This window comes from Protopterus annectens, chromosome 10.part0, assembly GCF_019279795.1.
Source record: "Protopterus annectens isolate FY-2018-M chromosome 10.part0, PAN1.0, whole genome shotgun sequence".
Classification (NCBI taxonomy): domain Eukaryota; kingdom Metazoa; phylum Chordata; order Ceratodontiformes; family Protopteridae; genus Protopterus; species Protopterus annectens.
This window is the reverse complement of record NC_056744.1, coordinates 1808794198-1808805107: the sequence shown is the minus strand read 5'-3', so window position 1 is coordinate 1808805107 and position 10910 is coordinate 1808794198.

The window sequence follows — 10910 nt, the reverse complement described above, 5'->3', positions numbered from 1 at the left end:
AAAACACAATTACTAGAAAATGAAAATTAAAGTCTAAACCAACTGTACTAGAAAAAGTGAATATAGTAACAGAGGTAAAACAACTAGAATTGGGTAGGAGTAAATCATATAGGGAAAATGGGAATTGTGTGAACAATACATACAGGAGAGGAACGAGGTTTAAAAGAAAGCAGGATTTGAATGAGCTACTGTATGTAATGTTTGACAGTGATTGAGTAGATTTTAAGTGATTTATAATGTTTGCAGAAAACATTGTGTTGGTATGGTTTGTAATGTAAAATGCTTGCGGTTGGGATTATGTCAGTATGGTTTGTTTTCATATATATAAATGCATAATTGCCTGTGTCATAAGTAATAATTTATAAAGATGTTTCTATTTTAAAAAAATAAATAAAATAAAATAAAAATAAGACAAGTTTCACTAATGATTAACAGAAATAAGAGTACCAGGGACTTCTTCCCAAACCAAAATCTAAGGATTCCCTCTAGGCCCTTCAGAAATGACTTGTCATGGTTCCTGTCAACGTGTGGAACAGATGCTAACAAAGCCTCATAGAATGTGTGTACATTTGGATCCATGCTAACCACCAGTGGGGTTGTGATAGAAGAATCCAGTGCAGGCACTGGGAGTTCTACTGGGGTACACTTGCTCCTTCCAAGATGTCCTCTGAAGGCCAGACAGCAATAGAATCCAGCCAAGCTTTATTGGCCTTCTTCTTCAAAGATGGCTGTCCTTTGTGACAAGAGGCTTCCACCATATGATCTTGGGCCAACAACTTCAGATGCTGGATTTCAAGATAAATGGAAAGGGAAGGCAGACAACTATGGAGTGTCTTAGCAACAAATGCCTGACAAAATACTACACTGATTATGGTCATTAGAAGCATCCAAGAAAAAAGACACTGATTATGATTGTCCTTTTGGGGAGTCTGCCTCCTACACTAACACTTTCCTTTCATGGATGACATGAACTCTGGTAACAAATAGTAATAGAAATAAAGAAGCAACCCCAATGGGGCACTTATCTGAATTGGCTTGGTAACCAGCACAGTGAAGAGGCATTCAGACCAATGTTGACAATGGTGTTTGGGTTGGTGGCAAAGAAGTTATGGGTAACTGCATCCATACATCACTTTTATGCTCTATGTTTTCCACAGGGCGCATATGTATGACATATGGAGCATACAAAATCCAAAGGCTTTGGTATTCTGGCTGGCTGTTGGACTATCCTGGGCAGGAGATCCATTCTGTTAAGAATACTGCAACAGTAATATGGAAGGGCATCTCCAGAAATGTCTATCCTTGATTGTAAGGAGGGTTTGTAGTGAGTGAAGTTTTTTTTTCTAAGGCTCCTGGTGTCGAACAATAACACCTTTTAACACCTTGAGGTTCATTTGAGTTGATTTTACTATGTTGGTAGGTTTGTCAGTTTGGCATTGCCTAAAACAAGGCACTAAGGGCAGGATAAAATTTTAGCCAGTTTGACAAAACTACCTGATCTGTTAGCCATGTCATTCAGTGCTGGCAAATATTGGATCCCCTTAGAACAGGGGTCTGCAACCTTCACTATCCAAAGAGCCATTTCTGAGACTTCTCCCACTGAGTTAATTTCATCTGGAGCCACAACAGCTATTTGACCACTAAAATGAAGATAACAGAGCATATAACATTTCATATCTAGTTATACTAAATATAAAAAGCTACATGTAAAAGAAGAATACCTAACATCCATCCATAATTGTGTTCCTGTGTTGGGATTGCTTGATGTGTGTGTGTGTGTGTGTGTGTGTGTGTGTGTGTGTGTGTGTGTGTGTGTTGTGCAGTAGAGTGGCCATTAATCCTCAGAGGTACAAGGAGCCACTACAGTGGGGTTGAAGAGATATATGTGGCTCCAGAGCCGCAGGTTGCAGACCCCTGCCTTAGAATGACACCAGAAAGACAGCCAGTTGATGAAATAAATATCTTTTTCTCATATTGTGGCATCATCCTTGGTGATGTTGATATGCTGATAACTGCTGGGCTAATACTAGCCTGAGACACAGTCTAATAGCTCCATAATGTCTCTGTTCATATAGTCCAGGAAGATGCATCTCTGGTTATATACACCTGTATGCACTATGGTGGAATCATACTGGTTTTCTTTTTCTTTTGCCTGCTTCTATTAGGGGTCAGCACAGTGGATCATCTGTTTCCATTTTTTCCTGTCCTCTGTATCTTCCTCTGTCACACCAACCACCTGCATGTTCTCTCTCACTACATCCATAAATCTTATCTTAGGCCTTCCTCTCTTCCTCTTACCTGGCAGCTCTATCCTTAGCCTCCTTCTCCTAATATACCCATCACCCCTCCTCAGCAAATGTCTAAACCAATGCAATCTCACCTCTCTGGCTTTGTCTGAAAACTGTCCAACTTGAACTGACCCTCTAATATACTCATTTCTAATCCTGTCCACCCTCACCACACCCAATGCAAATCATAATATCCTTAACTCTGCCACCTCCAACTCTGACTCTCGTCTTTTTTGTCATTGACTCTGTCTCCAACCCATATAACATAGCTAGTCTCACTACCATCTTGTAGACCTTCCCTTTCACTCTTACTGGTACACATCTGTCACAAATCACTCCTGACACTCTTCACCCCTCCACACTGCCTGTACTCTCTTCTTCACCTCTCTTCCACACTCATAATTACTCTTAACTGTCGATCTTAAGTATTTTAACTCATCCACCTTCGCCAACTCTACTCCCTGCATCCTCACCATTCCTCTGTCCTCCCTCTCATTCACACACATGTATTCTGGCCTTCTGACATTCATTCCTCTCCTCTCTAGAGCATAGCTCTACCTCTTCAAGGGTCTCCTCAACCTGTTCCCAACTCTCCCTACAGATCACAATGTCATCCGTAAACATCATAGTCCATGGGGACTCCTGTCTGATCTCCTCTCTCAGCCTATTCATTACTATTGCAAATAAAGAAAAGGCTCAGAGCTGCTCCTTGATGTAATCCCATCTCCACCTTCAATTCATCTGTCACTCCTACTGCAGACCTCACCAATGTCACACTACCCTTGTACATATCCTGTACCACTCTTACATACTAGTACCTGTGGCATAATAACTTGAGTGTGTGGGTGTGTGTGATTTGTTGAATCCTGGCTCCAGATAAGCAACTTACAATTATCTTCTTCCAGCCTGATTAGAGGGGCATCAGTATATTTTATAATGGAGTTCTGTATGATGAGAGTCATAGGAAGTGTGTTTGCTTGCCTTAGGGGTTCCACTGAGAATGAAAGTATGTGTGGTGTTAGATGTATTTTTCCAAGTCCCTTTGGGCTTGCTGAGGCATAGCTTTGACAATGGGTGGTCTAGCTCGTCTGTTTTGTTTAGGAAGATTGGTTTTAAGTGGTGTAGGTGTCTGTTGTGTGCTGTGTGAGGTGCATATTGTGTGTGTGGTTTCGGTAACCTTATTTGCACTTGTATGCATGAAAATTGCCTCCATTGTCATCTTCTTAGTACACCTCTTGCATAATATGTCTACTTCTGTAAGGATTAGGTGTTGTTGATTAACATGGGACAATTGCTTCTTTGTTTCAAGATACCCATATCCACCAAGCTGGCCATAGAAAGTTAGGACATTGCAGATCCATGCTGTCCAGTCCTTTGATTGGTGAGCTACAAGGGGGTGCTCTATTGCAGTTAGAAGGCTATTAAGGGTGCTTTGTTGGTGTGGACTAATAAGGGTGCTTTAATGGGGAACATTATCCTAAACAGTTGTAAATTCTATTAACTTTAGTATTTACACAGTACCAAATTCTACTAAATCTGTAGTTTTTTTTTTGAATTTGCCATTGTATGTATTAGGCAGTGTCAGTGGTGCAATAGGTAGCACACTCATGTTTATGCAGAAGGCTGGTGTTCTAGTCTCACACCAGGTCAATCAATTGCTAACACTGCAGTGCAGTATAAAGGGTATGCTGCACTCCTAGATGTGTTGTCCTTCAGATGGGACATTAAACTGAGACCCTATCTGCTTGTGGTGGTAGTTCAAGTGGAGGTAAATGTTCCAATGGCACCAAACGAGTATAAGTCCTTTATTTACATACAAAAAACTAATTTACAAGATATTTACAAATGTACAAATATATAGATATACAAATCTGTTTACATAGTCATAATTTCTTTTACAGTTTTACAAAATTTTCAGCCCTATTAGACCCCCACTCCTTTTTCCATAACCACCATCTCATTTGACTTAATACTGTTGCTAAAGACCATTTGCCATGAAATATAATTTTATTATTTCATTTCATAAAACCCATATAGCATAAAATAACTTTTATCTATTTTAACATATATAATAATAGAAGTAAAGAGTATCTTAGAAAAAATATTCTTTACATAGTTTTCTCCAAAACATTTTTACTCTCTTAAAATTCCAAAACACATGTTCCTTAGGTTCTTCATTTTGACAATGTAAACATATTCTATCACTTTTCTTTTTATATGGCATATTTCATTTTACTGGCAATTTATCTATAACCAGTCTCCACAAAAAAAATCTTAACTTTCTGCTTTCTGATTATACAATTTGCTTCATATTTTTACAGCTTTAATTTTTTCATCAGTTAGATTTTCCCATGGTTTTAAATAGCAATGTTTTATTCTTACATTCTTATACCATGATTTCCTATCTTTTTCTATATTATCAGTTTTTATTTTCCACAAAAATATTTTTTCTTGGTAATATTTTATTTCTTCATTTATACACTTTCTCTTTTACAGCATTCCCCATAATTTATCTTACTCGCATTTGTACAGTTTTATTAATAATTTCTCATTTTTTCATTTATCCACTTTAATACTTTGCACAAATTTAATGAAGCAGCAAATATCACTGGATTAATTAACCCTAAACCTCATTCTTCATTTACATACAAAACTCCTCTTTTTAGTGGGTTTAATCTAGAATCCCATATACATGAAAAAAAATCTGGCATAATTCCTTTTCAAACACTTTTGGCAACATAAATGCACTTGCTAAGTTTGCTATTTTTCCCACCAGTATTAAATTTCTTAAATAAGCCTTCTTTCTGAATGATAATTTATATGTTCTCCAGAAAAGACAGGCTTGTTTTATTTCTTCTGTTTTTTACCCAGTGAAGTCTGCTTACATCTTCATTCCCAAATGTTATACCTAACACAGAAAATTCATTGTAAAATATATACCCCTAGCTTTACTACATCACCTAAATCTTTACTTTTCTCTTTACTTAAAGCCATCCCTATCACCACTAGACACTCATTTGCACAAATCATTACTTCTTTTATCCGAATTTTGTTTTTGCAATTATCTATGTCATCTGCATATGTTAACAGAACTGAAATTCTTACCCTTCAGGTATTGTATACTATACATTCTTCATTTACATACTATCACATTCATAACTAATACAAAGCATATACAACTCATAGGACGTCCCTATTTTACACCACTCTTTCATTGTACCTCTTGGCTTAACCAGTCATTTTTACTTTATTATTACTATACGCTGACACAATTTCCTAACTTCTCACCTGTAGTATATTCTTTCATTATTGCCCATAAGATTTCATGTCCTGCTCTGTCACATGCATTATTAAGGTCTCCTATCACAATTTTTGCTTCTTTCCTATTCATATCATCATCCACAATTTCTTTATCCTTAGTAACTCATCATAACCCTTCACCTTTATAGTGTGTGTGTGTGTGTGTGTGTGTGTGTGTGTGTGTGTGTGTGTGTGTGTGTGTGTGTGTGTGTGTGTGTGTGTGTGTTGTAATACTTTCCATTTTACTATTACTATCAGCTGCCAGTTTTTTAACTGTCTTCTACCTTCTTTCTTGCATACACATCTAAGTATTCCACTACATAATTCTTTATACATGAAATCCTCATTAACCATTCATTCAAAATCTTTAAAAAGTATTTTTTCTACTAATTCCTTAAATTTTATACAATTCATACCATATTCCATCTGGTCATGCAGCCCAATCTATATTTATTTGTCCTGATACTTTATCTTGCTCATTTAAAGACGTCTCCTTTTCCAGTTCTTTATTCTCTTTTCTGTTAACTTTTTTACTTTCCATGTTTTTTCATTACCTTCTTTTTCTTTAAACCTTTCTTGTAACACATTGTACTAGACTATTCATAACCTTTTCCTGAGTTCTTCCTGTTTCTCCTTTTACATTTCTTATTTCTGTCATTGCACTATCGTCATTTACTAATCCTATTAAGTAGTTCATACTATTTCTCTTTTTCCTTGTAAAAATATCTTTGCTTATATAACTATTCTCACATTTGTTCTTGATTTCTTCCATATAATTCTTTTTCTTTGTCATAGTACTTTCTAGCATAATGTTCTACAGCTTCCATGCGTCATCATAAGTTATTTTTCTTTCTTTACTTTTCTCACATCATATAACCATTCAGACCAGTTTTTATAAAATATTTTCATAGTAATATGATCTTTCCATAACTGCATTTATTAATCTTTTTCATTCTTTATTCAATGCTTTCTTGTTTATCCTTTTTATTCATTTGCCTATTTTACATATTCTTTGTTTTCCTTTATCTCTAGCCATATTACAAGATGATCAGGAAATCATGTGTCAACTATCTCCCCTTCTCCTATAACTAAACCTTCTGATACTATAACATCTATTTCAGTTCTACACATATCCCTTTTGTAAGTCCACAAATTTTTGTTCCAAAGTTTTAACTCATCACATCTTAGGACTTCTAACATTTTATATAATTTCCTTTTTTTCTACGCTTGCCTCTTAACTCACAATTAAAGTCTCCTCTTATTGTAAAATCTGATGAAATAAGCTTTCCTTTTAAGCATATAATGTTATAATTTTTTACACATGTTCTCTCCATTTTAAATCTACAATGGTTAGTCTTCCCATTTCTGCTAAAGTTACATCTAATATCTTTATTGTAGTTCTACAGAATGTGGCTGTTCCAGAATATCTCTCATTTCCCAAATTCCAAATGGGACCTGTGGAACATCAAGAGGCAGCTGTGACTAAGATGACAGACACTATCTGTACAGGTAATACTGTCAGGGTGAGTGTAAAATCTTAGACAGGTGACTCGTGTTAGCTTGGGACAGACACCAACTGTACAGCTAATACTGTCGGGGTGAGTGTAAAATCTTAGACAGGTGACTTGTGTTAGCTTGGGACAGACACCACCTGTACAGGTAATACTGTCAGGGTGAGTGTAAAATCTTAGACAGGTGACTTGTGTTAGCTTGAGACAGACACCACCTGTACAGGTAATACTGTCAGGGTGAGTGTAAAATCTTAGACAGGTGACTCGTGTTAGCTTGGGACAGACACCAACTGTACAGGTAATACTGTCAGGGTGAGTGTAAAATCTTAGACAGGTGACTGGTGTTAGCTTGGGACAGATACCACCTGTACAGGTAATACTGTCAGGGTGAGTGTAAAATCTTAGACAGGTGACTCGTGTTAGCTTGGGATACCCTCGCAGATGATAATGGCATTAGCTGAAAAGGCGTATATGAGTAACACTGACAGTGTATAATGAGACTCTGATAGAGTTTAAAGACTCTGGAGAGACACAGTGAAACGTTGCATATAAGTGCTGTGGAAGCAATGATTATACTTGGGGAATAGGGACAGGACACGGTGATTTCAGATTTGTTAATGATAAATTGGCATTAGACTGTGAAGAAACTGATAGGTAACAGTGGCAGTTGTTGGGGTGCAAAGAGGTACGAGATGACCTTAGCATGTACTTGAGGGTACTGAGAGGGGTTGGTGACACTTAACTGGGATAAAGAAGAGTGGACTAACCAACTGCAGAGGTGTTGACAACCTACATTTTTATTGGCTTACAATATAGAGTTGTGTGATACTGACATGCTGAATTGACACAAAAGGCTAACTTTAACATGATCTATATGAACACTGGTAGGAGTGGCAGGGTTGGAGGACATGTACAGAATGATGTTGGTTGGAGCTGGGGGCACACTGACATGAGTGAACGTTTATAAAGGAGAAGTTAATGGACAGTGGTTACAGGCCCTAGGAAGATGTTGACTACATGGAAAGAAACTGAAGGGCAGTGCTGACAGAAATGGAGACATACATGGACTGTTAGTGTGTAGTTGGCCAGATATAATAAGCAGAACTGGCACTGCATGATGTACCAGACACCTGTGAATTAAGGCACCCAGTGCTGATGTTCGGCACTGCATGATGTACCAGACACCTGTGGATAAGGCACCCAGTGCTGATGTTCGTCACTGCATGATGTACCAGACACCTGTGGATAAGGCACCCAGTGCTGATGTTCATCACTGCATGATGTACCAGACACCTGTGGATAAGGCACCCAGTGCTGATGTTCATCACTGCATGATGTACCAGACACATGTGAATAAGGCACCCAGTGCTGATGTTCATCACTGCATGATGTACCAGACACTGTGAATAAGGCACCCAGTGCTGATGTTCATCACTGCATGATGTACCAGACACCTGTGGATAAGGCACCCAGTGCTGATGTTTGTCATTGCATGATGTTCCAGATACCTGTGGATAAGGCACCCATTGCTGATGTCCATCACTACATGATGTACCAGACACCTGTAGATAAGGCACCCAGTGCTGATGTTCATCACTGCATGATGTACCAGACACCTGTAAATAAGGCACCCAGTGCTGATGTTCATCACTGCATGATGTACCAGACACTGTGGATAAGGCACCCAGTGCTGATGTTCATCACTGCATGATGTACCAGACACCTGTGGATAAGGCACCCAGTGCTGATGTTCATCACTGCATGATGTACCAGACACCTGTGGATAAGGCACCCAGTGCTGATGTTCGTCACTGCATGATGTACCAGACACCTGTGGATAAGGCACCCAGTGCTGATGTTTGTCACTGCATGATGTACCAGACACCTGTGGATAAGGCACCCAGTGCTGATGTTCATCACTGCATGATGTACCAGACACCTGTGGATAAGGCCCCTAGTGTTGATGTTCATCAGTCTTCAGAAAATGTGTTTGTTGATATCAACAGCAATCTTCAGTACCTATGTTTTAATCTTATACTGACTATATAAGAACATGCCTTCCAAATCAACTAACCCTGAAAATGGATTGCAGTACAGCATTGAGCCTATACCCAATGATTATTGGTGCTGGGAATCACAGTGGAAGAGCTACTACAGTGGCACTAAAGCCCATGGTGAAGGGTCAGTGTTGGAACTACTGCAGCTGTCAATCTTGGTTATAGTAGCAAATCTTCAATTCACAGCTTTGAAGGCCAAAGTAGAGAGTGATTTCATGTGTAGATCAGTCAGTCTCATACCATCATGAACTGATGGCTGAGGGCTTCTGAAACCTTAGTTGAATAAGAGGTAGTCTGTTTCAGATCCCTGTATCCAGAGTAGTGGGGATGGGTACTTCATAATTTATGATGTTTGGTGTGTTGGCTTAATCGGTGCCTGACTAGCTGTCATGGGCTAGCTTTCTTTTTTATGTAAAAGGTAACTTATCTTCATATGGGTTCACCTTAAGAAGGGTCTGTACCTCTGCAAGCACTGCATTTTTGGTGTCAGCAGGAGAGCTCCAGTTGAGCTGTCACTGGCACTTGAGCATTTAGGAAAAAGGGAATATGTCTTGTACTAGACAGTACCCATATACATAGCAGATGTCCAAGGTGAATAGTCTCTGTTATCCTAAAACAAACGTGGATAAGTGCAGTCAGCATGTTAGAGTCATAGCTTCAGTGCAATTAATGTCTCCTATGGAAAGGGCCATCCTGGCTTTGTTGTAAAGCTGGGATGGGCACACTGAGCAGTTTCCATGGTGCTGCTGCATGCTGCACACCCATTAGGCATGTGGGGTGGATGGCACAGTGAAGTGGTCTTTTCTGTAAATTATCCTGACTTTGGGTGTCTGTCCTATACAGTGTCTCTCATCATCTCTCAGCTAGTAGCTGACTTGCAACCAGTGAGGATCAAGAGTGTCTGATTGATTGATTACTTAAAAGAAAGAATTGCAAATGCTCTTGTTATGTGTTGTCATGATGTGGTTTCTCCCCATTGCTGTGCATGTCAAGAAATTCTGTGAAATATGAATAAGTGGTGGAAGGAACTAGCCTTCTTAAGGTAGCCAAATGACTTGCCATCTAATTAGTGATGCATACGGTTAGATGAATAGGATTCCCGTCAGTGAGGAATGAAAAAGCTGTTGAGCTTGATTAAAATCTGGCAATCTGAAGAGAGACACAGAGACAGAGAGAGACAGAGTGAGAGAGACAGAGAGAGAGAGAGACAGAGACAGAGAGACAGAGACAGAGAGAGAGACAGAGAGAGAGAGAGAGAGAGAGAGACAGAGAGAGAGAGAGAGACAGAGACAGAGAGAGAGAGAGAGACAGAGAGAGAGAGAGAGACAGAGAGAGAGACAGAGAGACAGAGAGAGAGAGAGACAGAGAGAGAGACAGAGAGAGAGACCACTGCATGATGTACCAGACACCTGTGAATAAGGCACCCGATGCTGATGTTTGTCACTGCATGATGTACCAGACACCTGTGAATAAGGCACCCGATGCTGATGTTTGTCACTGCATGATGTACCAGACACCTGTGAATAAGGCACCCAGTGTTGATGTTCATCACTGCATGATGTACCAGACACCTGTGAATAAGGCACCCGAGAACGATGTTCATCACTGCATGATGTACCAGACACCTGTGAATAAGGCACCCAGTGTTGATGTTCATCACTGCATGATGTACCAGACACCTGTGAATAAGGCACCCAGTGTTGATGATGCTGATGTTCATCACTGCATGATGTACCAGACACCTGTGAATAAGG